General features: G+C 40.3%; 1 protein-coding gene and 1 long non-coding RNA gene across 2 annotated transcripts in view; both read left to right on the plus strand.

Moving 5' to 3' along the window:
* LOC116698660 (uncharacterized) overlaps positions 1-182 on the plus strand; it is a 21,136-nt gene extending 20,954 nt beyond the window's left edge. The window contains exon 3 of the long non-coding RNA XR_004334274.1: positions 96-182. This is a non-coding gene — a long non-coding RNA (uncharacterized LOC116698660). The remainder of the gene's footprint in view (positions 1-95) is intronic.
* The window catches only part of LOC116698496 (zeta-sarcoglycan), a 372,560-nt gene that overhangs the window by 100,525 nt on the left and 245,567 nt on the right, over positions 1-26,468 (plus strand). The gene's annotated exons all lie outside the window — the stretch shown is intronic.

Below are 26,468 nucleotides of genomic sequence, written 5' to 3' on the forward strand. Positions count from 1 at the left end.
CTCTTAGAGTGACTGCAAGTCTCTCATGAAAGGCTTGATCCAACAAAGTAGATCATCGAATCCAATCAAAGCATTGATTGCAATGCTGCTGCCAGTTCTTCTTCTTCTAGTCCGTAGAAATAGCAATGTCCGTAGCCTTTGCTCATTAGTGCCACCTTTGGTCAGGAGAAGACTGCAACTAGTGTCGCACCTCGTAAAAATAAACAGTTACGGCGCTCTCATGACATTACATTTGGCACGCCAGCTCAGTTGTGGCTACTTTAAAATGCCCTTAAAGCTGTCTTGTCTATTAAAAGCTAAAATGCCCCAAAAATATCTTTAAATTGCAACATGACATTTTCTAAATTGTGCAGACCTAATAAAGAACCCAAGTTTCTGAACTTCTAAGATGCTCAATGCATTTTAACTGCTGACAGAGAGAAGAAAGTGTAAACACATATTTGGGGACTATATCAAGGCGGTGGAGATTGAGTGTTACAAGTTTAAACAGTGTAATCAATTATACAGACTGTATTCCAGTTAAATGGACATTTTAGTTTGCTTTTATTTCATGGGGGTCTATGTTGATCGATTTGTTTGTTCAAGTTGGAGTTAGTGAGTACCAAATTGTAACGGCTAAAAGCTTTATTACTTGTAATTTAAGAAGAATGAAGGAACTAGTAAAAGAAAAAACATTACAATGGCTAAGCTCAAGGAAATATGGGAACATATGAGACCCACCTCACCGATAATGATGCATCTCAACATCATTGATATGGCAGGGATAGGGCATCTATGTCTCTTCCGTTAACAGAAGGGTGTTGCCATCTTGGCACATCCGAGCTTTCTATTTAAGATAGATAACCTATTCAGATATCCCAGTGGCAGATTGTTAATTATTTGTTCTGAGATTCAGGGATTTCCCTTTAATCGTGGCTAATATAAATGCACCTAATATAGATGGTTTATCTTTGGTTACCGAATTAGAACTCAGACTGCTAGAAATGGCAGATGGTGGCAATTACTTTATAGTTCCTGATGGAGATTTCAGTCAGGTTGCCCATACTGTATTAGACAGAATCTCCCCTTCTTCCATCACAGCATGATCTAACAGTCCACATGTTTATGTGGGATATAACCTAACCCTTTTTTGTCCACCTGTAGATATAATCATGCAAATCTCAAATAATAAGTTATAACACAATACTAATCTGGCAGCAGTTTGTAAGGCAGCTGACTTGTGTCTTGAGGGAAACTTAACAAATTACCCACATTCTTTCTCTTCCCCACATTTAAGACTTTGGTCATTTGTGAAAAACCTCCAGGGAAAGAATCCAATCCTTAAGATTGTCTGTGCCAAAAGCACCTCTTCTGCAGACATATTCGGTAGTATCTAACAACAAAATCACGTTCGAAAAGAAGCAAAACGTTTCCTGGCAGGGTGTAACTTCACTTGCCTGGTCAGCCCTCTTGCCTGGTCCTCTGGTTAGCAATTAGCAGGGTTTCATGGCGGCATTAGCCAGGACCAGTTGGGGTCATTTTACTCTCAATTGTTTTGGCATGTAACCACTCAGGTACTCTAGCTATATAATTGAATTTGACTACCAAATGTTGAAATGACATAAAATGCCCGACCCTTGATAAATTAGCCTGAAGCTAATGCTTACCTGTTCAAGAGGAAATTAGCCAACCTGGCATCCTTTTGGGCTCTAAGCTGTCTCCAGCTTTCAAATACATCTCCAATATTTACCCAAGGTTTGTTACGTCTCTGGTTATGCAACTGTTACAAACATGGTGTTTTTTTTAGTTTTTTTTAGGTCAGGTAGAATCTATCTCCGTTGATCCCGTTTGTTTGCTGCTCTTGTTACTACTGTAAGGCACTGGGTTTAGCTTTTTTTTTTTTACAGGTGTATCTGGCAACCCGGCCTGGCTTTCAAACTGGGCAGTTGATAACAACACAAAGGCCTAAACACAAACAAAAATACCATTAGCATTGTTGTCAAAAAAGATTAGCATGTTTTACTTAATATCTGATGACGCATTGGGGTCCTTTTTTGCATTTATTACAGTAAATATAATACATTTTGGATTTTTAATCAAGAGTGTCAGAGTCAGGCTGCATGCTAGCAGATGCTAGCAGTGATGACTTTTTACCAAAAACCTTAACTGGAGTCGTTGCGCTGGTGTTGGACAGACTCTGCTGTTTATGTTGTTTGGCTCCTTTCAAATCAATTCTTTATTAGTTCTTAGACCATAACCACTGCAAACAACATAATCAAAATAGCGCACTCCCTGCCAGAAACAAAAGCATAGTTTCAGTTGAAACGTTTCAGTGTACAGTATATCTGGCAATTATTTAAGTTTGAGTTGTGAATCAAACTGAACATAATAATCTACGTGACTTTCAATGGCACAAATTCAACCGGAATTTCCTTTTTATTCTGTGGTTAATAATGAGCTTTTAATGCTTATCGATGTTATTATACTTCATTGTGTTACAGACCTTAGACAATATCACAAATGCCATTATACACTCTGTATAATTGAATTATACTTTATTTTCCCTTTCAGAAATGGGCTCCAGCTATGTTGCATCAAAGAAAGAAATAACAAAAACCCAATAAGTCACCCTCACAAGGAGTGTACAAAACATTGTTGTTTTTCAGCCTGGCAACTAAAAAGTAAAGTAATCCTCTACTGAAACCTACATACTTTAAATCATGCTAAAACATTTTGTCAAATGTATACCCATCAGAAGAATCTGTGCTCAGTTTGGTTGTAATACAGTGAGAAACTTTGAATTTGATAACAGATGGAGGCAAGCACTTATTGGACTGCAGTGTACTTTAGGACTTGAAAAATCTCCAATCCATTGTATCTCATTTCGTGTTTCAGTTATATCAAGAAGCACATTATAAAGCAGCTTTAAGGGGATAACTACAGAAGGTCTGCAGTGACTTCTTAATCACTGGTGAGACAGCATTCCTTATTGTTATCTTCCACTGGGCATGGCCTATCATCCTATGTAAGCCTTTGTGGCTTCTTCAACAATTCAGTCGTGTGGATGCAGCACTGCTAATCAATAGCAAATAAAGGCAGATCAATAGAGCTTACAAAGCAATCTAGCACTCTGGAGGCCTTGTCCGTATCATTGTTAGAATTTTTTAGGACATGGTTGCACCCTAAAGCATAGGGAGGTTGTGTTGGTCACTGGTACGTTGAACCTGCAGACAAACTTGAGAAATTATGGTCAAGGGATTCATGGCTTCATGCACTGAACAGGGTATTGAATTAATTTACTGTGATTTGACTTTTTGTGCTGGAGCACCCTAGTTTTGCCTGTCTGTGTTTAGATGTGTTGCAATGACTGTGGTCAGCGTACATGCACTCTTTGACTACCAACTACAGGTACTTAAGTTGACAATCATGATATTTCTGATTACATTGTATTGATTATGTTCAATGAGCATGGATGTGATGTATCTATTGGGCAAGTGGTTAAGTAATGACTGTGGCAATTAAAGTCAACTGGTTAAAATCAATGACCCCTCATGGACTAGATCATAGTTCAGTGTACCTATTATTGACCGTGGTAAAAGATTTAAAGAAATCACAGTTTAAGAAATGGGATGGCACCTAAAGGTGCTGGATGCAACATTTTAGTAATACAAATATCAATGGGATCAGTTTTGATAATATTGCTTTAAAAGAAGTGAACTACTCCAGTAACATACATAAAGCAATTCTCAAGCCTCTCCAGTAAAAAAGAAAAAATACTGATGCAGTTGCAAGTTGTTAGCATGATAAGCATTTAGCCTTAGCATGATATCTATAACTAAATGTAGATTTTATTCTATTCCTTTCAGAGACCATACCAATAGTTTTGCAAGTATTTGTATACATATCACATAGAGTTTACATCATAGCTAACAATTTCTATACTTTTCCAGTTATCCATTGCTATCCATTTTTTTTACCCTATGGTATAAAAACCAACCCAAGCTTGAGTTGTGAATCCAAGATGGTGAACATCTCGTCTGCATACTGGCATAGTCATTTTGTGAACATCAGAATTCCTCCTAGAGTAGAGACTAGAACAATTGTTTAAGGGTGTAATAAAAAGGAAATAACTTGGGTGTAGCTCCTTAGTTCTTTCATTATTTAATAAGTAAAGCAATTTCAAGAAAAGTACAATTACCAATGATGAATCAATGTAAATGTTTCCATTAGACATGTAGCATGTTCTAGGTTTTTCTCTGACATTGATGTGTATTTACTTTCAGTTAGTTAATTCTCTCCGTGCCAGAAGGCACACAAGGCTTGGACATCACTCCTCCGCTGGGTTCGGTTTGCAGCTGCACGTCGTGCTATGTTCCACGTGTTCCAGCCTGCACCGTTACGTTCCAGTTCCACCATTCGCCGCCAAGTTGTTTTTGGGCGGCGTCTTTGCAATATGATGTCCGTTGTTTCTGTAACAGGCTTGTTTTCCGGGAGTAGGTTGTTAGCCTTCTGCCCAACCCCCAAGCTTGGAGGGCCAGTGGTTTTCTGTCAGGGTGTCCTTCCCTTAGACTGCGTTGGTCCACGACACCATACGGTGTAAACCCCCATCCGCCACCCGGTGGGACGCGCCTCATACGCCGTGCAGTCCCAGCGCGAGGTATTTGCTTTCATCTTTGGCTTTATTTAGGAGAACTCACTTATTGGAAATGATGTTTTCAGTCCGTCTTCCACTTGTTCAACCGTCCTTCATATACTGTAACAGAAACTCTTAAAGCTTGAGCTCTGTTAGTGCCTTGAATACAGGCACTCTGTCCCTTTGTTGTGGTGTAATTAAGATCTTCTGTCATTTGATAATCAAACAAATGTCTCACAATTGATGCTGCGATAACTGATTGATTTTAAAATTTCACACATGGCGTCTAAAGAGTGTGTGCATACTACTGTTGTAAAATGAGAGGCGCAGCTTTGGTTTTAGTCCGGTGATAAATACAGATACATATAAAGATTGATGCGCAAAAACTGTATTCCTTCTAATCTTTTGGGAAGTAGTCTATTTGGCCTTTATGAACCTTCAATAAAATCCTGATTAGAGAGGAATGTTTCAGACTAGTAAAAATAAACGGATGATGTCAGAGAGGTCAGGCTTATTATGATCAAAGTCATATTGTCTTATAGTTTAGAGAGAAGCAAAGAGTGATTTGAATCTACAATTATTAGTATATTGAAAAACTTCCTTCTAAGAGGCAAAAACCTCGAGCAGAACCATGGCTCAGGGTGGGCGGTCATAAAGAGAGAGAGGGAATAAAGGTGACTACAACCACAGCTCCAGAGCCAGAAACACCTGCAGGAAGCAATAGGACAAGAGGGGCGAGAGAGCACAAGACTCCGGGAATAGGAAGAAGTTGAGTTAGTAACATGTATTAATGGGATGAGGTCGCATACAGATGAAGAGAAGGAGGAGGAGAGAGGTGCTCAGTGCATCACGGGAAGTCCCCTGGCAGTCTAGGCCTATAGCAGCATAACTAAGGGATGGTTCAGGACTCTCCTGAGCCAGCCCTAACTATAAGCTTTATCAAAGAGGAAAGTCTTAAGCCTACTCTTAAATGTTGAGACAGTGTCTGCCTCCTGAACCCAAACTGGAACCTGGTTCCACAGGAGGGGAGAACATTCTTGTAAGCAAACAGTACACCCACACATATATGGGCAAAGACAGTAAGAGGCTGCTACACACAAACACACACACACACACACACACACACACACACACACACACACACACACACACACACACACACACACACACACACACACACACACACACACACACACACTCACACTCAATTTGCCTGGAGTCTCCCAATAATGGCAGATGGTCTTTGTGCTCCACCATCTTTCTCTCTTTCTGTTGCTCACTCCACCAATCTCTTTCCTGTCTTTCTACCTCTCTGTTTCCTCTTTTTGTCCATCTGTTGCTTTATTGGTCACTCTACCAATCTTTTTGCTGTCTTTCTCCCTTACTCGTCCTCTTGGTTTGTTGCTCTTGTATCTTTCTTCTTTCTTCTCTTCCTCTTTTGCTCTTTCTTGTCTCTATGTGTCTTTCTTTTCCTCTGCCTCTTTTTCTTCTCTCTCTCTTGCATATGATCTGCGCTTCTGGGGCTGTGTCTCTGGGTTTCCTGTGGGAGGTTACTTTAGTTGACAAGGCCACAAGCAGTGCCTTGCCATGCCACCTTGATGTTCTGCCAGTGTGTGTGTGTATGTGTGTGTCCTCTGGACTAAGCAAACATCAGGTGTGTGTGTGTGTGTGTGTGTGTGTGTGTGTGTGTGTCTGGGTATGTGTCTGTCTGGGTATGTGTGTAAATGTAGCGTGTGTGTGTGTAATCGGGTTGACAGGCTTGGCAGCAGGCCCTTGCCACCTTGTCTGTATGCCAGAGTGGCTAAGCCTTTTTCAGTGTATTATTTTCAGGCTGCATTTGATGAATCTGAATTTGATATGAAGACTGATTCTTCTGTCTGTCTGTCTGTCTGAAGAAATACATGTTAAAAGCCTCGCAGGGATCCTTGATTTTTAGTAAATGTGTAATTAATGACATGCTGATGACTACATTTTAGGTAAATTGTCAATTTAACTAGGGCTCCTGGATTATGGGAAAAATTCTACTCACGATTATTTAAGTCAATATTGAAATTACAATCATTCAACACAATTACTCATTGCCTTTTGGAAACATGTTGCAATTATGAACTTAGAAAACAGTGAAACAGTAAACACTTTGAACTGTGAACCTTACTTTTGCCGTTAGAACCTTTTTTTTGCCAAATTTGGAACAGAGCCTCAGAGTGGGATGTCAAATAAGTTTACCAAGGTTTGCTCTGGTACGTACACTACCGGTCAAAAGTTTGAGGTCACTTACAATTTCCATTCTACTCCATTATAGACAGAATACCAGCTGATTGGAGTGGGTGGCTGATCTTTAATGCAATATATACATTGCCCATTATCAGCAACCATTCATCCAGTGTTCCAAAAGCACATTCTGTTTACTAATCTGATAACATTTTAATAACTAACTGAGAAAACATTGGAGAACCTTTTTGCAATTATGTAAGGACATAATGTAATCTGAGAACTGCTGCCCTGGTTAAAAAAAAACAATGCAACTGATCTCAGCCGGTATTCTGTCAATAATGGAGTGCAATGGAAATTTCTAAGTGACCCCAGACTTTTGAATAAATGTGTATTAATTTGGCCAAGATATGCTAAAGTTTGTGTTTTTGTATGTTTTTGTCGGGTAAGTCTGGAGATGCTACCTACCAAGTTTTGTACTGATCAGTTGCACGGTCTATAAGGAGTTTGAAAAAGTAGGTTTATGATAAATTGTTTTTTTTCTTGCATAAAAGCCTAGGTGGAAATGGGCGTGGCCTATATCAGGAGATTCACCTGAATTCATGGAACGCATGGATATAAGGATTTGTGTGTGGTTTGGGAGTGACAGGGCTACACACAATCTACATTGATTATAGCACCCGCTAATGGACGACCTTAACCAAATTTGGTACAGAGTCTCAGGTTGGCAAGGCCAATAGCGTTAATATCAATTAATTTGGATGAGATATGCTGAAATTAGTGTTCGGTAGCTAGCTACAAAATTCCGTTTTGTTGGTTATTGCGCATAGTTTAACTTAGAATTTTTTTTTTATAAATTTTTGTAAGGTCCATCTTACGGGAGTAGCGTGTGTTAGAGCCAAAATGGCACGGTGCCTTAAGTGAGTGATGTCAGTGCCCGTGTGGTCACGCAAGGAGAGTGAGTGGTAACGGAGAGTAGCGTATGAGTGCCTCTATGAGGAAAAGTGAGAGGACAAAGAGATAGCAAAGTTCATATAAAGTTACTTAAATGTGAACTGCTCTGTTTAGGCTACAAAACGTGCGTGCAGACTAGAATTCAACCGTGCGGTTTTACCTGGATTAAGCTACAAGTAGAAGGAAGCTCCGCTAGCCTAATGTTTAATGGTTAACACTGTAGCGTTAACGTTAATATGTCCAACTCAGATCAATGGACTGTCCATCCTCCTTTATAATATTATTTTTTTTATAATTAATACTCTTTATTGATCCCCTATGGTGTAACACACTCTGTTGTTATTACACACAGTCCTGAAATACACACACAGGGTCAGGTCCTATACATGTCAGAGTGAGTGAGTGGGCTGCCAGTGCTGGACCATTACCCTCAGAAATGGCATCTCTCCAGCCACCAGTCCACACTCACTTTGGTCCAAACGGGGACTTGAACCAGCAATCCTGTAGTTCCCAACCCAACTCCCCACGGACAGAAGACGGTCAATGAGGATAACAACACAAGGATTATTGCTTTCATTATATGTTATATCACATGATATCTGTTTTCCTGTAACTTCCATTAGCAAAAAGTAAAAAAATAAAATAAAATATGTGGCAATGGCGCTGATGTTGTCATTGCCACGGTAGTGGCAGGTGACAGTGTTTTTGTGGTAATGCGGTAACCGTCCCAACCCTAATAGGCTGAGCAATGTCATCCTCAATTCAGTTTACATTTCAAAGTCTCTCTATTCAACCACTTTCAAACTGTCACAGTAGAAATTACCACAGTTGTTCTAAATGTCCAAGAAATAGAGGCGGAGCAGCTGAAAATACTGGAAAATGAGGTGTTAAATGCTGGAGCTGGTATTCACATGTCTGTAATGTCAAACTGCATTTTCTCCACTCTCACATTCTGTCTGGTCACACATTACTAAAATATAGCACAAGTAGTGAACCAACCAAAATGGCTTGGTGCTAAGAAAAAAACCAAACTTAAAGCTTCCTCTTTTCCTCTGCCACTTTCTTTCCCATCAGCCTCTCTGCCTCTGCTTATTCATCTTTCCCTTCCTTACCTTCGCTCCCTCTATCTACCTTCCCTTTCTTCTTTCTCCCTATCGTTGCCTCCTCCTTTCCCTCCCACCTGGCATCTTTTCCCTCTATCTTCCTCCTTTACTCTTTTTATCCCTCTCCCTCTGAATCATTAATGCCTGCCATGTCATGATCTGTGTGGATGTGAGCTGCATTCAGAATGATTATTCCTTCAAACTGTGTTCACTTGATCTCCCACTTGGTGCTTCACACAGGCAGCAAACTCCAGACTTCTAACACAGCTTATCATCAAATATTCACTAAAAGGCTCAAATTAACATAAAATGACATAGACGTGTAGATGTAGTTGCATACACGATCTTGCTATTCCACTCTGTCCATTAAATTACTGCCTAGTATCATTTCATGTGTATTTTGTTGGAGCAAATACAAAAACTTCACCAGTTCAGTCATTGAGCAACCTTATCTGACAGTTACTACACCATAACTTCACTTGTCTTGTTTTTGTGTGTGTATCACTAAGCCTCGCCTCGAGTGAACCGTTTTTTTTAGATTTTACTGCAGCACATTATGCAACAGCCTGAAGTGACTTTTTCAATTTGAAAATCATCTCTCTTCTCTCATTTTCTTGCTTAATCTTGGTCACCACATTTGTACATGTAGTATCTGGTCATCTATAAAGTATGCACATTTTTATACAACAATACTCTAATGAGGCAGTTCCCTGATACTGTAATGCAAAACATGACAAAATGGCAAGCTCTATTATGTCTTAATGTGACATTAATTTAAGATGGCCTTGAACAGAGCTGTAGGTGTCAAGCAGACACAGCGTTGACCAAAGATCTGTCTCCCTTTACTGTATCTTAATAAACCAGCAACCTAAGACATGCAGACTACAGCTGTAGAATAAAGCCACCATGTACGGTCCCCACCGTAAAGGCAACATTTATGCAGAGTTAACAAACCATTGGATAGCTACTGAGTGGGAAATGCTGGAAATATGCAGGAACTGAGAAACTAGTTCATTTGTTAAAAGCACCACCCAAACAATTTTTGGGCTAAAGGGATCAATTGCATTACAACGTTCCAATACAATACCAAAGACTAAAGGAGACAATCAGCAACCATTATATCTCCCCTATGACATGCCTGTAACTCTAGTCTTCTAAACCATGTCCTTATATCTGGCCATTCTGTTCATCCTGCACAGTGAAGGTAGTCTGGCTATCACCAGACCAAGCCAAGCTCAATAGATTTGAGATTGAGCGTTGGTCTGGGGAGTCTGCTCTGTATTTTCTGTGCATAAGAAGCGGGACCAATGGGCATAGTTCAAATGACTCTGTACAAAATTGGAAAGTCCTTTTGAAGCAACAGCAGCATCAAGTGGTTGCTGCGCTATGGCCGCTATGTTGATTGTAAACAAGAAACTGCTTGGTTGCTTCTTAATTGTCATTGTGGTAAACCTGCCAGTAGCTTGCCAGGTAGATACGCCACTTTGTAATTGGTTCCAGCAAAATTGGGACCTGAAGCAGGAAAATTAAACGTGCTGGTTTCCAGACTGAGCTTCAGGGCGAAATCAAAATCGCCGGCAAAGTTGGGGTTTACCCAATCTACGGTGAAGGCTGAGTGATTGATTATTATTAATGAATGAATGAATGATTTACCAGTTTTATATGGTCTATAGTTCTTGAAAAGATGGTAAAAGTTGGCACACAATAAATCATTTAATAATTTCTATATTCTAATATCTATATAGTGTCTATATTTAAATCCATGTTGCACAGATGCACACTAGAAGTTGTACAGTATGCAGAGTCAGGTTGAGCTGCAGTCTTATATAAGAGCTTAAAACATCTGAGAAAACTGCAATGCTCTGCCAGTATGAATGGCTGGGAAGGGAAGACGGAAAGAATTAGGGAGAAAAAAAATAGGGATATAAATAACAATCAGTAAGAATTGGAGGATGGATTTAGGCAGAAAAGACAAAACGAGGAGTTATGGAGGAGGGACTCTAGAGGAAGGAGGTCAGCGGTATGCTGCTAGATTGTCATTGAACTCCAGTGACACACTGGTTATTTTGATAAACAAGAGGACTGACCCAGTCATTACTTCAAAGACATAACAAATGTTCTTTTAATAGATAACATTATGTGGCGTCAATATTTCTTGTCAAAATGTCTGTGAGGTTATATTTTAGGAGGAAGCTAATATTTTTAAAGGCTCAATCTAACCAGAATTAGATCGTGACCTATACTCTCCCAGACCCCAATGCTCAATAATAGGATGAGAGGCTTGTTATTAATTTTGTTATTTTTATCCTCAACTTTAGTCGAGGAGCAGCACCAAGACAAATTTCAACATCTGCCTGTCTTTGCCATGGTTAGACAAAATACATTTTAGTGTCTGCAGATGCAGGACAGGCATCACTTTTCAGCAACACTGATGGATTTACTGCTGCACCACTGTTGACAACAACGGACATCAGGTAAACCATCTACAAACCCAATGTGAACGCAACAGTGGTAAAAGTCATAAATAAGACCGATGGGGATCCAGAAGTAATGGAGAAGGGGAGAGGACGAGAGACAGGATGGGTAGACAAAGATTAAAAAAATAAAATAAAAGACAACATCTAAACTTGAACAACAGTGAAAAAAAGAGGTAGAGGGTAAGCTGGAAGTGGATAAATGAAAGGTGTAAGAGAGAGACAAAGGGTGAGGAGAAGACTATAGAGTGGAAAAACTTGAAATACAAAGAGGAGAAGGACTCGGAGGGGAAAGGTGTTGGACAGTAGGAGGGATGGTATGCAGAGAATGAAGAAAGTGGAGTGGAGAAAAGGTGTGGGGGGAGTATAGATATAAAGAATGGGTGGAATAAGTAACAACCACTTGAAACAATAATTTGTCCTCACTTTTATCAGTCGACTGAAGGAGAACACTATTGATCACTTTAAATCACAAAAAACACCTTGTCCTTGCATTATTAAAAATCCATTGTTTTTTATGTAGACTGATAGAGGGCCTAGCTGATCATTTATATGTAAGACTCTTTAGAACTGATACCATTATTTAAAGAAGGAAGGTTGGTGTGTGTGTGTGTGTGTGTGTGTGTGTGTGTGTGTGTGTGTGTGTGTGTGTGTGTGTGTGTGTGTGTGTGTGTGTGTGTGTGTGTGTGTGTGTGTGGTGCGCGCGCGCGTGTTGTGTGCGTGTCTTTGTGTGCGTGACTATTTTTTTCCTTCTGAAAGGTTGTGTGATTTTACCGCCTTGTCACTGTCTTTTGTTAAAAAGTCAGCCAAATCTCAGCTTAATGTATTGGAAATAAATGAAGAAAAAAATATTTTAATATTAAAACGTGTGTGTGTGTGGTGTGTGTGTGTGTGTGTGTGTGGTGTGTGTGTGTGTGTGTGTGTGGTGTGTGTCTTCTCTGCCTGCCTCTAAATCAGCTGACCAGAAAAATCTCTCTCACAACACACACACACACACACACACACACACCACACACACACACACACACACAGCGCCTCTAACCCTTTCCGCTGTCAAATTAATGTGGTTTTATTTCACATTATCTCAGCACTTTGTGTTTTTTCCGTTCCCTTTTTAATTGCTTTTCATATTTCCTGAGAGGACAATTGATGTCTTTAGAAGCTATGATTGTTCTTGACACAGGAACTAAACCAGCTACAACCTCACCATTTCTTTAAAGCCCCACCTCCAACCTTCCGCCTGCATTTGAAAACAACTTTGAATGTCGCAAATTACCTCACCTGAAATCTTTCTTTACACCCTCGTGAAAACAAGTCTTGACGCAGAAAATAATCTGCACGTCAAATTAATTCATAGCATTAATTCAACCTCCTGCTTGCTTATTAATACACCAACTCAGTGTAGCAAACCGGAAGGAAGCAAAGTAGTAATAAAACGAATAGTTATGTTTGGGTTAACAACTATTAGCATTATCTCTTGATTATCTCTTCCAGTAATTGACTAGGCTGATTGTTCAGTCTATAAAATGTCACATTGCGAAAATCATACTTTCCCAGAGAACAAAATTGCTTGTTTTCTCCTATTCACAGTCCACAACCCAAAAATATTCAATTCACAATGATATAAAACATTGTAGTCCCATTGTTTACTACCACTAGAAATGCTAAACTTTTACTCAGTATAGCCATTTTGCTACCATTGACCAAATGCGAATTCCAACACTGATGCCCCCGGAGTAGAATTGCTTCAGAGAGATGCTTGTATAACCACACCTCTGACACAGTCACCAGCAACCGTTTTCTTCTTCCTCATCCTTGCTCCAAGTGAATCTCACAGTTCATATGTACTAGCCTAACACAATTGCACAATTATTGTGATGCCTATTCATCGCCTGTCTCAGCTTACTCACCTTTCCACTAGAAAGGCCAACATATGGCTTTAGCCTTTCTCCTTGAATTAATTTCCACTTCCACTGCTTTTGCCTTCATTCTCCATGACATTTTAACCGTTTCCTTTCATATTCTCTCTCTCTCGTCATTTGATTTTTTGTCTATTTATGTGATAGGGTACTACCCATAGAGTTGTGGCTACTCACCCTTACGCAATATGGAATAAAATGTGCAGGTTTGAATCTTTCAACCAGGGTCTACTTCTCTTCCTCTTGACCCCTCAGGCTCATTCATTCACTCTTTTTCTGTTGAAACCCTTACTGTTTCTCTCTTTCTCTGTCTTTGCCAAAGTGCCTAGTAATGTGGTTTCTTAAATGGAAAGTGGTCACTTTATTACTGAAAGTTTAATACTTTCAACAAGATTTTTTTTTTCAGAAATGCTTCCGAATTGCATTTCCTGTCACTTAACAGGCAAATCCAACCCAGAAAAGTCCCAAACGAGTCTTAAAGAATCCACTAAGGATCTTCAGGGTTACAGTTGCAAACAGACAGTTTTCCACTACTTTAATGTGTCACTAGTTGTAATTTCACAGTGACTTATAAATGAGAATTATCTACAGATAGCATTTTTAATGTGACAGTAACATCCCAATGTGCTGTGCGGCAAACCCCTCATTTCCTAACAGTTTAATGTGGGGGTTTGAATTATTTCCTCCCATGCATTTACTCCTTCTCCTCTGCACCTCTCTTAAATATTCTTATTGTTTTCATTCCCTTGTCACTTTTCTTCGTTCCATGTCTTACATACTTATGCGAGAAGGGTGTTGCTCTGTTTTGGATCTGCTCACCCATGTGCAAAAGGGACGAATGAGTAAGTTCGTAGAACTTTTTTCTCTTTATCTCAACTAAGTTTAACTCATGATGGATATGTCATTTCCCTACACAAAACCTGTATCCAGTAATGCAGTGAAAAATACTGTAACTTTCTTGACATGCCAACAACTATCAAATAGACTTTGGATTATGGCTTTATTGGTTGATTCGAGACTGATACCAATATGGCCATATTTAAGGGGGCTTTCACACCTACCTGATTTGGTCTAAACCTTCGGATAGTGATGACCAAATGGAGCTTCATGAACCAATGTCTTTATTTTCTGAGCCCACTAGATGGTGCTTTTGGTTTTAAGAGAAAGGCCCAAGGCATTGCAATTCAGTGCATTCTTTGTTGAACAGAGAGCTCCATCTAGTGGGCTCTGAAATTAAATACACTGGTTCACAAAGCTTTTTTTGACCATCAATACCTTTGGACTTCTCAGTTTGATCCAAACCAAAATTACAGGCTTGAACGGCCCGAAATTTGGTCCGACCAAAAGAGGTGGTCTCGGTCCTGATCAAACTGAGCCACAGTTCGGTTTGTTATAGTGTGAAAGCATTTTTTGGATGGTTTGGACTTTCGGACAAAATACAGGAAGTTCTGGCAGGCTATCATTGTGTTATGAGACTGGGGAAGCTCCATTCAGTGCTTATTGTGTACATGAGAGGGTGTGCGATGGTGAATGCGTTCAGGGCAGACAGCTGTCAGCTATCAGAGCTGAGAATACATCAGCAGTTTACTTGTTAATTGGTAGTAAATGTAGGTTTCTGTTTGTCTCTGGAATAAATGCTGCAGAAAGAAAGTTCCCGTGTCTTTCACACAAACACTTTTTTTCTCCTTATTTTAAGCTCTTCATTTTTCTGTTTTTTCTTCTCCATTGTTCAGCATGAGAGCCTTCTCCAATGTGTTCCTGTGGCTGTACTGGCATCACTTAAGGACAGGAAAGGCTTTTTATGTTTACTTTTTTAACCTTACATTTACCACTACTGGGACCAAAGCTTCAAAACCATGTACTGTACATCGGCCTTAAATCTAAGATCAGATTCCGAATCTAAGAAATACTAATGTTGCTAACACATAGCTCTCATTTTGACTAATACAAATACCCACATACACATGCATACAAATGAGGTCTCACACAACAAAAACACAACCTTGCACATGTTAGAATTTTCTTAAAGTAGTAATATTATGCTCATTTTCAGGTTCACAATTGTATTTAGAGGTTGTACCAGAATGGGTTTACATGGTTTAATTTCATCATATTTTTTGTTGTACTGCACATTGCTGCAGCTCCTCTTTTCACCCTTTGTGTTAATCTCTCTGTTGCAGCTACCTAGTGAGGCATCTTACTGTTGGTAGTCGCACATGAGCAGTAGCTAGGTAACTCCTAATTTCCACCCGGCGCGGAATGGCTGCGGATCAGCTCCGGAACGGCGGCGGCGTAATTAGGTTTCCATTTAAGTTAGTGTGTGTATTTTTACTGACTGCGGGACAGCTCCGGTGATCCAGAGCCCTCAGATGCGGGACAGGAAGTTAAGCGCAGAAACTTCAATCTCTTTTGCTTCAATCTCTTCTTCTATTCTATTCAATTCTAAACAAAATAAAACATCTGGTTATTTTTCAAAATTAAATAGACCATGCTCACGGCGGATCATATTTCCAGCATTACACCTTGAAAACACAGCAAAGAGTTGTTTTCTCTCTACTCCGCTGGATAGAAAAAAACTGTTGTTGGTTTTGTGGTTCTATTCTACATGAATCTGCAAGATCTCGTGGGTCCTTGTGATTTCAGCTGTCAGTCATGGCCTTAGCCGTTCCGCAACAAATCTTGACCTGGTGGGTATTGATGGACGGCGGAGCACGGAGTTGTCACGCGGTGGAGCCGATCCACTGCCGTTCTGAAACTGGTGAAAATTAGGGGTTAGGACTACTGCCCAATCCGAAGCAGAGTATGAGGGCGTGCCACGCTAGCACCTAGGCGAGCATTATAACGTGTGTTACAAAGTGATGCACGTTTGTCACGGAAGTAAAGGCTGAACTACAATAGAGTTGTTTGGAGCAGATGGTGAACAGGGTTTTCTGTTGGAGTTGAGTCCAAGTCCCTTTGGGGTGGACTTTGGGCTTTTTCACTTTGTAAACCTGTAACATGCGCAAAAAGAATAGATAACAGAATAAAGGAAAGAGAAAAAGCCAAAAAGCACAATATGAGAACTTTAAGGTTATACATATTCAGCAAAAGTCACACACTTTGTCTTTTAGCATGCACGCACGCACGCACGCACGCATTGTTCAAATTGGCTCCAGTTGATTAAACCTGTCACATCAGACCTGTCTAAACAGAGAAAGGATAAAAGGAGTGAAACATAATCAAAGACAGAAAGAAAGAAAAATATGACGAGCTTACCTTCACATCTATTTGTCACTGAAGAGATCAGTGATGCAAAGGCCAGGCACAAACACTCACTCCAGCCCACTTTTGCTTTACAACCTTTCAGTTGGTTTCTACATTTAAACCAATTAAGTTGTGAACAGCAAAGATTGAAAAGTTGAGACCAGAGGATGTCAATGAGTGTGGATGCATGCATAGCTCAGTGTCTCAGCACTTTAAGTCAGAAGAGGTTCATAATCAAGCAGTACATTTCAAATGTAATAGTTGTAGCAATCAAATAAAGAACACAGTCGCTACCTGTGTTTTCTGTCATATGTTTTAGCCAAATTGCTAATATAAGTCACATTGAGCCATCCAACCCATATTTAGACAAGATCTGCACTCCATTCCTCAAATCGTAAAACAAGAAATATGGGTATACTGCTACAATACATCTTCTCATTCTCTTTTACTTGGTCTCTCTGTCACAGCCACATATACTCAAGTAAACAACAGTCAAGCCAATGCAGGGACATTGAGTAAGAAATATTAGTTTTGTGGTCCCCATCCTTTGTGCAGTCACTATACATTCTTTCCTTTCTCCAGTCAAGGGGCACATTTGTCATCTGTTACCTCTAACTTTGTCAAACAATATTAACCTTTTTATCTTTGCTCCTCCAAATGTCTCCAAAGGGTTTGTAAGGTGAAATGTGGAGTCTGGTTTCATATGTTTCATTTTTTGTAGTTTTGGCTATCTTTTGAGGGCCATATGTCAACATAATGGAAAGAAAAATCAGTTTTAGATGTCAATTTTTCTATGTCAATGAGAAAAGTGTGTGTATGCATGTCTGCGTGGTGGGGGGCCAGCCGAGACAGGAGACAGTTGGGAAGATGATAAACCAGCAAGTCTGAGGGCAGATATAGTGTGATCAAAGTGCACTGACATTTCATTACACATCCAAGGATGATGGTATTTGACTCAGACTGACCGAATGGCTCTTATTATCCCTCATTAGCAGGGGTGTCACGAATTTGATTCCAAATCCAAAATTTATCAAAATGAGATTTCAACCATCAAAATCTAAAGCCGGATCTGCGATTCTAACTTGATTTTTTTTCTCTCCACTTCTGCTTAGGTGCACACGTCCGAAGTAAAAAATAACCCTTTAAAGACAACACAGTTTAGCCTACAGCTGCACTTTTCAAGACACCAAGAGCAAGGCTGTTGTCCTGCTGCGCATGCACTCTACTTCTTTTACAATACTATTGTCATACTGTTTTTCTGCCCCTAACGCAACCTGTTATACTTGCAGAAACTGAGGAAAATATACAAAAGATGCTTTCTGCTTGCTGCTAATGCTTGGTGTAAGAAATGGCGACTTTCAATTAATGTTAAGGATTCTCAAATAATGCACTTTAGTTCTCCATTACAGTCCCTAAGTAAGTTTCAGTTCATTACACAAACTCTTATAAATGTATTGGTTTTTGTCTTGATGAGAATCTAAACTTCGTGATAGGTACCGCTGTGCTTTCTGAGTCTGCTGGGAGGGCTCTAAGGAGAGTTGTAGCTAGGATAAAAACTTTAATAGATCTGGGTTTCTCCACTAATACTAAACTATATCATGCCTGTGTCGGTCCTGTATTGGATTATGTTGCTAGGGTCTGGGGACACAAAGTGTATTAGGGATTGTTCACATTCCTTATGTACTTTGTGTCCCCTAACCCTAGCAACATAATCCATAATACTCCATAATAGAGCAATAAGGTATTTTCTGGGAGTTAAGTAAGTACATAAAGTAAGTACGTTAGTAAGTTAAGTACGCCCCAATACTTACAAATACAGCAGACGTTGAATGGGGCCAATTGGTGTCATGTAATTTTGTGTGGAATTGGCCACTTAGTGGCATGACACGTTAATAAAATCTACATGCACATTTTATGATTGGCCGAAGTAGTGCAAGATGAAAATTAAGTTTCATGTATTTGCCTGCACCAAAAAACAAAAGTTCTGACCAACTACCACTTTTTACTTTGTTCCTTGGAGCAGTTTGCACCTAAGAGCTTGCAATCATGCAATCCATTTGTACATGAAAAAACATTTTAATCCAAAGCCACAAAGTACATTCTTAAATAATATGGGCTCGCTCTGTTGCTGTCAATTTCTCTTGGCTGGTTTTAAAGCTTCAACTTATTTTTGACCAATTCCTCAATGTGTCTGAGACAATAAATTGTGCCTTGGGGGCATTTTCAGCCATTCTGCTGTGCTGCTTCTTGTCCATATTTGACTAAGGGGATTCGATAATGGCTTCTCCCTGTGTCCCAGTACCAAATACAGTTTCCATCAGTGGCTGGCACATAGCATGACTGGGTATGCAACTGAGATGCCGTTATGGCCTTAACACAATGCTATTATCGCTGTAACACAGTGCTAATGTTCTCTCTTGCTTGTTCTGTCTCTCTCTCTCTCACTCACAAACACACACGCACACACGCACACACACACACACATGCATTAACACACACTGTATGTGCTGTGTCTCTTGGGAAACTAATGGGTTTGTTCCTAGAAAGACAAAGATACTTGAGAGCTGGTTAGGGGTTGAACACAGATGGTGTGTGTGTGTGTGTGTGTGTGTCTGTGTTTCTGTATGAAAGAGAGTGCTACAGACACATGTAAGCCCTGTTATGTTTTTTTGTGTCTTAGTGTTTGGTGTAATAAGTTGTCCTACACTGTGTATGATTGCATGTGTATATTAATTAGAGGTCCAAGCCCGAGGATGCGTGGACCGTGCTAACGCAAAGCGCTACGCAAAGCACTACGCGGTTCACACAGCAGGGTTGTGGCACCCTTTTGTTTTCTAATCTAAGGTTTTTCCTTCCTTTCCTTTTTCCATTATTATTCTTCTGCGCGTAAAACTGTCGCTGCAGCCTTAACCGTCTATGGTGGCATTGTGCCATTTTCAGGACTGGTCCAAAACTCTGCAAAGACCTCATACGCAAAAATTGACCTACTTTCACTTCTAGGTGGCGCTGTAGCAGAAAAAAACGCGTTTGGCCCTCTAACTCCCAAACCGTACATAGGAAATTTAAAAAAACATATATCCACACGTTCCATGGATCCTACTGAATCTTGTGATATAGGCCACGCCCATTTCTGGATAAACCTTTATGCCTGAAACGTGGTTTGTTGACAAACAATTTTTCGGAACTCCTCCTAGACCGTGCAATGGATCTGCACAAAACTTGGCACATATCATCTCCAGACCGACTTGACAAAAAGTTGTATACAGATTTATAGAATAAAAGTTGTGCATATTACGCACAAACAAATTTGTGTAGCTAACTATAAAAACACCAACTTTGCCATATCTTGGCCCCAAATAAATGCAGTCAAAGCCAAAATTTAGACCATTCCTTGGTATGACCCTCCGAGTCGCTGAAACAAATTTCACGAAAGTGGCCACTAGTGGCGCTACAAATACAAAAAAATTATATCTCATGAATCACTTATCCGATTTGTACAGAATTTGATGCGTACTATCTAGGCCCAATCCTGAGGAGGTCTTTACAGTGAGGTGCTGATTGGTTCAAGTGGGCGTGGCCTATAGAACCAAGTTTGGATTACCACTAAAGTGAATTACTTGAAATTAGAGGGTAGATGTACAATGGGTAGCTGACCTGACTTATGTATGATGTGGACCTCTAGGTGGCGCTACAATGACGTCAAATGTGTTTCTTGTTTATAACTCCCACAATGTACATTAGACATTAAAATCTACAATTATATCCACGTGTTCACTGAACCAAGCCGAGTCTTTTGATATAGGCCACGCCCATTTCTGCTCAAAGTTATTTTCTCAATATAGCACTAAGCGCAAAACCAACTTTTTCAAACTCTTCCTAGGCCGTGCGACAAATCTGTATGAAACCTGATGTTTCTCATCTACAGATGGCCACGAAAAAAAACTTAATCACAGAATTTTTCTACGTTAACGGAAGACAAAACAAATTTTCTGTAGCAAGCTAGCAAACACATATCATACATCTTGGTCAGATCAACACTTGTAGGCATTGTTCACCATGCCTCCCCGATGCTCTGTACTAAATTCGGTAAAGATAGGCCCTTAGGGGGGCGCTATAATCAACATTTGGTTTTGTTAATAAACCTCAATGCATTTCAATGGGACATTTGCAATTGGAATATCTCTGCCACAATAGATGCTATCAATACCAAACCTTTGATGATTGTTTGGCATGCCGCCCGGAGGCTCTGTACCAAATTTGGTAAAGATAGGCCATCAGGGGGCGCTATAATCAACAATTTTGGGCCTTTTTAGTACTTCTGAGGTCTTGTGCGTTGTACGTGATGCCAAACGGCACTTCTGATTCATAACTTTGTAACTTAATAATATAACTAGTAGAAATATACTGTCTTTTGGAGCTAAAAGCTAACAGTGGCCCCGTTCTGCTGATGTCTTTGTCGTCTTCCTATCCCTTACAGAAGGTTTTGTATCCAGGCTAGAAGCCCAGAGTTTTTCGGGGTCATTGTGCTACTAATCTGTACTGTTACGTGCACCTCTCCATGTTTTCCGACGTTAGCCCCCCCACCATTTCGCTTTGGGTTCCGCTTTTTTGCGCTCCCAGGGTTGTTGAGGCCGACTTGCGCGGGGAGGCTTGGACTCCGTCGTAACTGCTTGCAATTCTAGTGACTATTTGCATTTTGGTTTGTGTGTGACTGAATGTCTGTCTAAACACTGGGATCTATCCACAAACAGTCTGTGTGTGTGTGTGTGTGTGTGTGTGTGTGTGTGTGTATTTGTCTTGTATTTGTCGTGTGCTTTGGCATGAAAACGCACACATGGCTCCAGAAAAAGAATCAGGATCACAGATACACACAGGCAGACACAATTATAAGTGCTAGTACACAAAATGTAGATCATTAACAAAATAGTATTTACGCAAATTTACAGACACATTACATTAACACACACAGGCGGCATATTATCCTCAGCATACGTTCCCTTCCCACAGTTTGCATTAGTATGGGCTCTTGTGTGCATTTAATGTTTAGAGAACTGTGACCAGGCATTGGGACGAGCTGTGTAGTTGCAAAGCTCTCCTCTGTCTGCTATCATGACTCTACTTAGCCATCTTCATCACTGGTGGTTAAAAGAACAAGAGGATGACAGGAAGGAGGGGTGAAGAAAAAATGTCCAGAGAGTGAAAGGTGTTTTTGCCATCATCTCATGCTTGCTTGTACAAATGGCTCTGCGTTACCCAGCCCTGGGCAATGTAGAGTATCATATGTCCTTGTAGACTAGTAATTCTGTGATGGGAATCTAATTTGCATGTTGCCGCTGCCATCTGTTTTCAGTCTGTATGTGGATTCTGATACCAATTTAACATAAAATGTTGTTGCTTGGGAACCTGAACAAATTTTACTGCTAATCTTGTTCTGTGCACTGATGGCTCAACATTTGACTTTCAACAGAATAATTTGGCTCTTGTGGCTTAAATCCTACTATAGCTATAAGGCCCGTGAGTCAGTGAGTTTCTATATTCTCTCCATATTCCCGTGGGTTTCCTCTGGGTGATCCAGATTGCATACACAGTCCAAAGACATGCAAGTGAGGTGGATTGGAGGAAATGAATTGCCCATGGGTGTGACTCGGTGCTTTTCTGTCCATTGGTGTTACCTGTGACAGACGACCTGTTCTGGATGTATTTGTGTCTTCTACTCAGGGCAAGCTAGACTACCCTCCAAATCCTTGTGGCCCTGAATAAGAAAAAGAAAGTTAAAAAAAACTGAATTCATGAATAACTATTGGTTCTTCTTTAGATATATATATATATATATATATATATATATATATATATATATATATTATATATATAAACGCGTGTGTGTGTGTGTGTATGTGTGTGTGTGTGTGTGTATGTATATATATATATATATATTTGCAGTTTTGAATTTTCTGTCACTATATCTATTTATGTGAGTAAAATCCAGACCACAGACTCAGGATAAAATTTCACAATACTCTCAGCCATTCTTACCAGATAATGAAGAGATACTGAACATCTGAAAGTCTGCCGCATTCACCCTTAAAGACCAACTGTCACGCACTGTTGAGGAAATAACCATGGCTTGATTTGGATATGTATGTATTAGGACTGTAACGAGATGGAAAATAAAACCGAAATTGCGACACAAAGCCTGTGAGTGAGAAGGCAGAATTGTGACACACCCCTTCACACAGTTATCCTTCCCACCTAGATCCAATGCTACCATGTCTTTAAATTACTATTAGTATTAGTCCTTTTGGTGCCTTATTCCTGTTTTGTCTCGTGAATTTAGCTTGGAGGTGGGGGCGCACTGGTGACACTAACAGAGGTGTAACGTTATGAATGGCCGCTGTTCTGACTCGGGTGCCTGGGTCTGTTTCCCGACGGTTCAGTGAACTGCCGTTAGCATCCATAGCACCGTAGTTGAATGCTGACCGGAATGGTTGCCAGCTGGCTGGGAGCCGACTGTGGCTGTGTCCCCGGGGCTGTTGTCAGCTCTCATCCCGACTGAAGCCTTGCATCGCTGGGAGACTGAGGCAGAAGACAGGTGTGCTAGCTGGCTAAATTACCATTAGATTAGTCGTCTATCTATAGATACAGTTAACGTTACTGATAAATTTGTGGGTTAGCCCAGAGTTGTTAACCGTGGTCAAAACCATCATACTAAAAATAACTGAGCGTGTTGAACGGTGTCGTAATCTTACCTACCAAGAATTACATTATCGTTAGCTACTTGTCAAGCAGCACCTTTACAGTTTACAGGCACCAAAGCACTTTTCCTCTTTGTTCCCCCTACAGGTTGAGAGCGGAATTGTCCATTATTACCATTATTCTAATGTCTCATTCCAACGAGTTAATAAACCACTGAAATGATTTTGGAAACCTTATTTTAAGGTACAAAAGAATATTTGGTGTTGGATCGATCAATATTGAAATCAATTAATATCAATAAATAAGCTATCTGTTGTATAACTGTGTTGCAAAGTGGGGTATAATCAATGACAAAACAACGCCATGTGTAAAAAAAAAAAAAAAGAATCTAGGTTTGCATCGAATCGTGGGTCAAAAATTGTGATACAAACCAAACCCTAGGTTTGGTGTATCGTTTCAGCCCTAGTATGTTTGCATGAAAGAAATGGGCAATAGCAACAATATGTCCTTGTTCTGAATGTACACTCACCGGCCACTTTATTAGGTACACCTGTCCAACTGCTCGTTAACACTTAATTTCTAAGCAGCCCCCCACCACGCAGACATGCCACATGGCGGCAACTCAGTGCATTTAGGCATGTAGACATGGTCAAGAGAATCTCCTGCAGTTCAAACGAGCATCAGTATGGGGAAGAAGGTGATTTGAGTGACTTTGAACGTGGCATGATTGTTGGTGCCAGAAGGGCTGGTCTGAGTATTTCAGAAACTGTAATCTACTGGATTTTCAGCCACAACCATCTCTAGGGTTTACAGGAATGGTCCGAAAAAGAAAAAACATCCAGTGAGCGGCAGTTCTGTGGGCGGAAATGCCTTGTTGATGCCGAGGTCAGAGGAGAATGGCCAGACTGGTTCGAGCTGATAGAGGGCAACAGTGACTCAAATAACCACCCGTTACAACCAAGTGGGCAGAAGAGCATCTCTGAACGCACAGTACGTCGAACTTTGAGGCAGATGGGCTACAGCAGCAGAAGACCACATCGGGTGCCATCCTTCAGCTAAGAACAGGAAACTGAGACTACAATTTGACAAGCTCATCGAAATTGGACAATAGAAGATTGGAAAAACGTTGCCTGGTCTGATGAGTCCGATTTCTGGCGACAGTCGGATGGTAGGGTCAGAAATTGGCGTCTAAAACTTGAAAGCATGGACCATCCTGCCTTGTATCAACGGTCAGGCTGGTGGTGGTGGTGGCATGGTGTGGGGAATATTTCTTGGCACTCTTTGGGCCCTTGGTACCAATTGAGCATCGTTGCAAGCACAGCCTACCTGAGTATTGTTGCTGACCATGTCCATCTCTTATGACCATTATGTACCAACCTGATGGCTACTTTCAGCAGGATAATGCGCCATGTCAAAAGCTGGAATCATCACAGAATGGTTTCTTGAACATGACAAGAGTTCGCTGTACTCAAATGGCCTCCACAGTCACCAGATCTCAATCCAATAGAGCATCTTTGGGATGTGGTGGAACGGGAGATTCGCATCATGGATGTGCAGCCGACAAATCTGCGGCAACTGTGTGATGCCATCAGTCAATATGGACCAAACTCTTGAGGAATGCTTCCAGCACCTTGTGTGAATCTATGCCACGAAGATTGAGGCAGTTTGAAGGCAAAAGCGGTATCACAAACCGTTACTAGCATGGGGTACCTAATAAAGTGGCTGGTGAGTGTATATTGGTTTGGAAGGCATAATCACTACTACTTGCCGTACGCTGCCTGATGGTTGCAGGAAAGGGAGAGATACTTAAATGGAAGAGACTTATAGACTGCAGAGGTAATGCTCCATTTTTTAGGAGAAATTGATAGTTTGTTAGTGTCACTACCCAATGTGAGTCGAGTGCAGATGTAAGTTGCACATACAAGATGCTAACAAGAGACTTCTGTAATGTAAATACAGTAAAAATTGACCTACCTAACAAAGGTTTATTCACTGCTGGCTACAAGTTAGCAATCAAATACAACAAACGCTGTCAGTTGAATGGCATTTTGAGCTACCGTTAGCAATCAAACAATCATAGATAGCTAAAATGTTTTTGAAAGGATTTCAATCTTCTGTTACTGTTTGTAATGCGAAAAGTTAATTTTTTTTATGGATTTCACAAATTTCAGTATGACACGTTATGTCGTAAACTGTTTAAGTCTGAGCATGCGCAACTCACATCTGCACTTGACTCGCATCGGGCAGTGACAGTTAGTAAATAAGAGTGGACGATGAGAAGACTACTATGACACAGAGCTGGAATGACAGAGAGATTAGATCCATAGAGAAAGAGTAGGTGGATGACAGAATGAGAGGGAATAAAGACAGAGATGAATACTCAACTACTGTAGAAACAAATATGTGGCTAAACTTTATAATTAAGAATCTTACATTACCATGCTGTATCGTATGCTATAATCTAGTCTAGCAGTGAAGTCTAGTATTATCTACAATTAAGTATAAAAAAGTATAAAAGGCCAGGCAAATTCCGTATGCAGAAGCAAAATGTCAGAATTTAAAAGCAATGAGGGTACCGATTGCAGTGTAGGGTAACATGCTTCACAGGAACATCTTTAGACACAAATAGAGATTATTTCATGGCACAAAAAATTGCAAAAGTTATTGCTTAGTTTTTAGGGATGTTATGTTAATATAATTTTCATCAAACCATTTAGTGACCTCTTGTATACATGTAAGCATCTGCATTTGTTGTTTGTTTAGGCTTTTTCCTTACATTTGTCACATCATAACAATTTGTATCATCAGCCATAAATGCTACAAAACATTCAAGAAATGTTTTGCAGCATTTTGCACATGTTCAAGCTAAATGAAGCATTGGCATTGTGAATAAATATTAAGAGTTTGAGGAGTAAAACAACTGTTATCTACTGCTGTACGTGACTTAGGGTATGAGAGGAATGGCATCCCTTTCAACAACAACAAAAAAAGGCATGCAGCTCCTCGTAAACTCAAGACCTTCAAAGCCAAAATGTGTTAAGAAATGATAATTGACCTCCTCCCTGTCCTCTTTATTTAATTTCAACAAAGCATCTACTGGTAATATCCCAGCGTTCACTTGGGGAGGGACAGAATGGTTGATGGGATGTGAAAGAGGGAAGCACATCTGGTGTTAGAATACACCCACTGAGATGCTGAAAGGTGTATGGGGCTACACTGATTAGGACACACACACACACACACACAGACACACACACAC

This window comes from Etheostoma spectabile, chromosome 2 (assembly GCF_008692095.1).
Source record: "Etheostoma spectabile isolate EspeVRDwgs_2016 chromosome 2, UIUC_Espe_1.0, whole genome shotgun sequence".
NCBI lineage: Eukaryota > Metazoa > Chordata > Actinopteri > Perciformes > Percidae > Etheostoma > Etheostoma spectabile.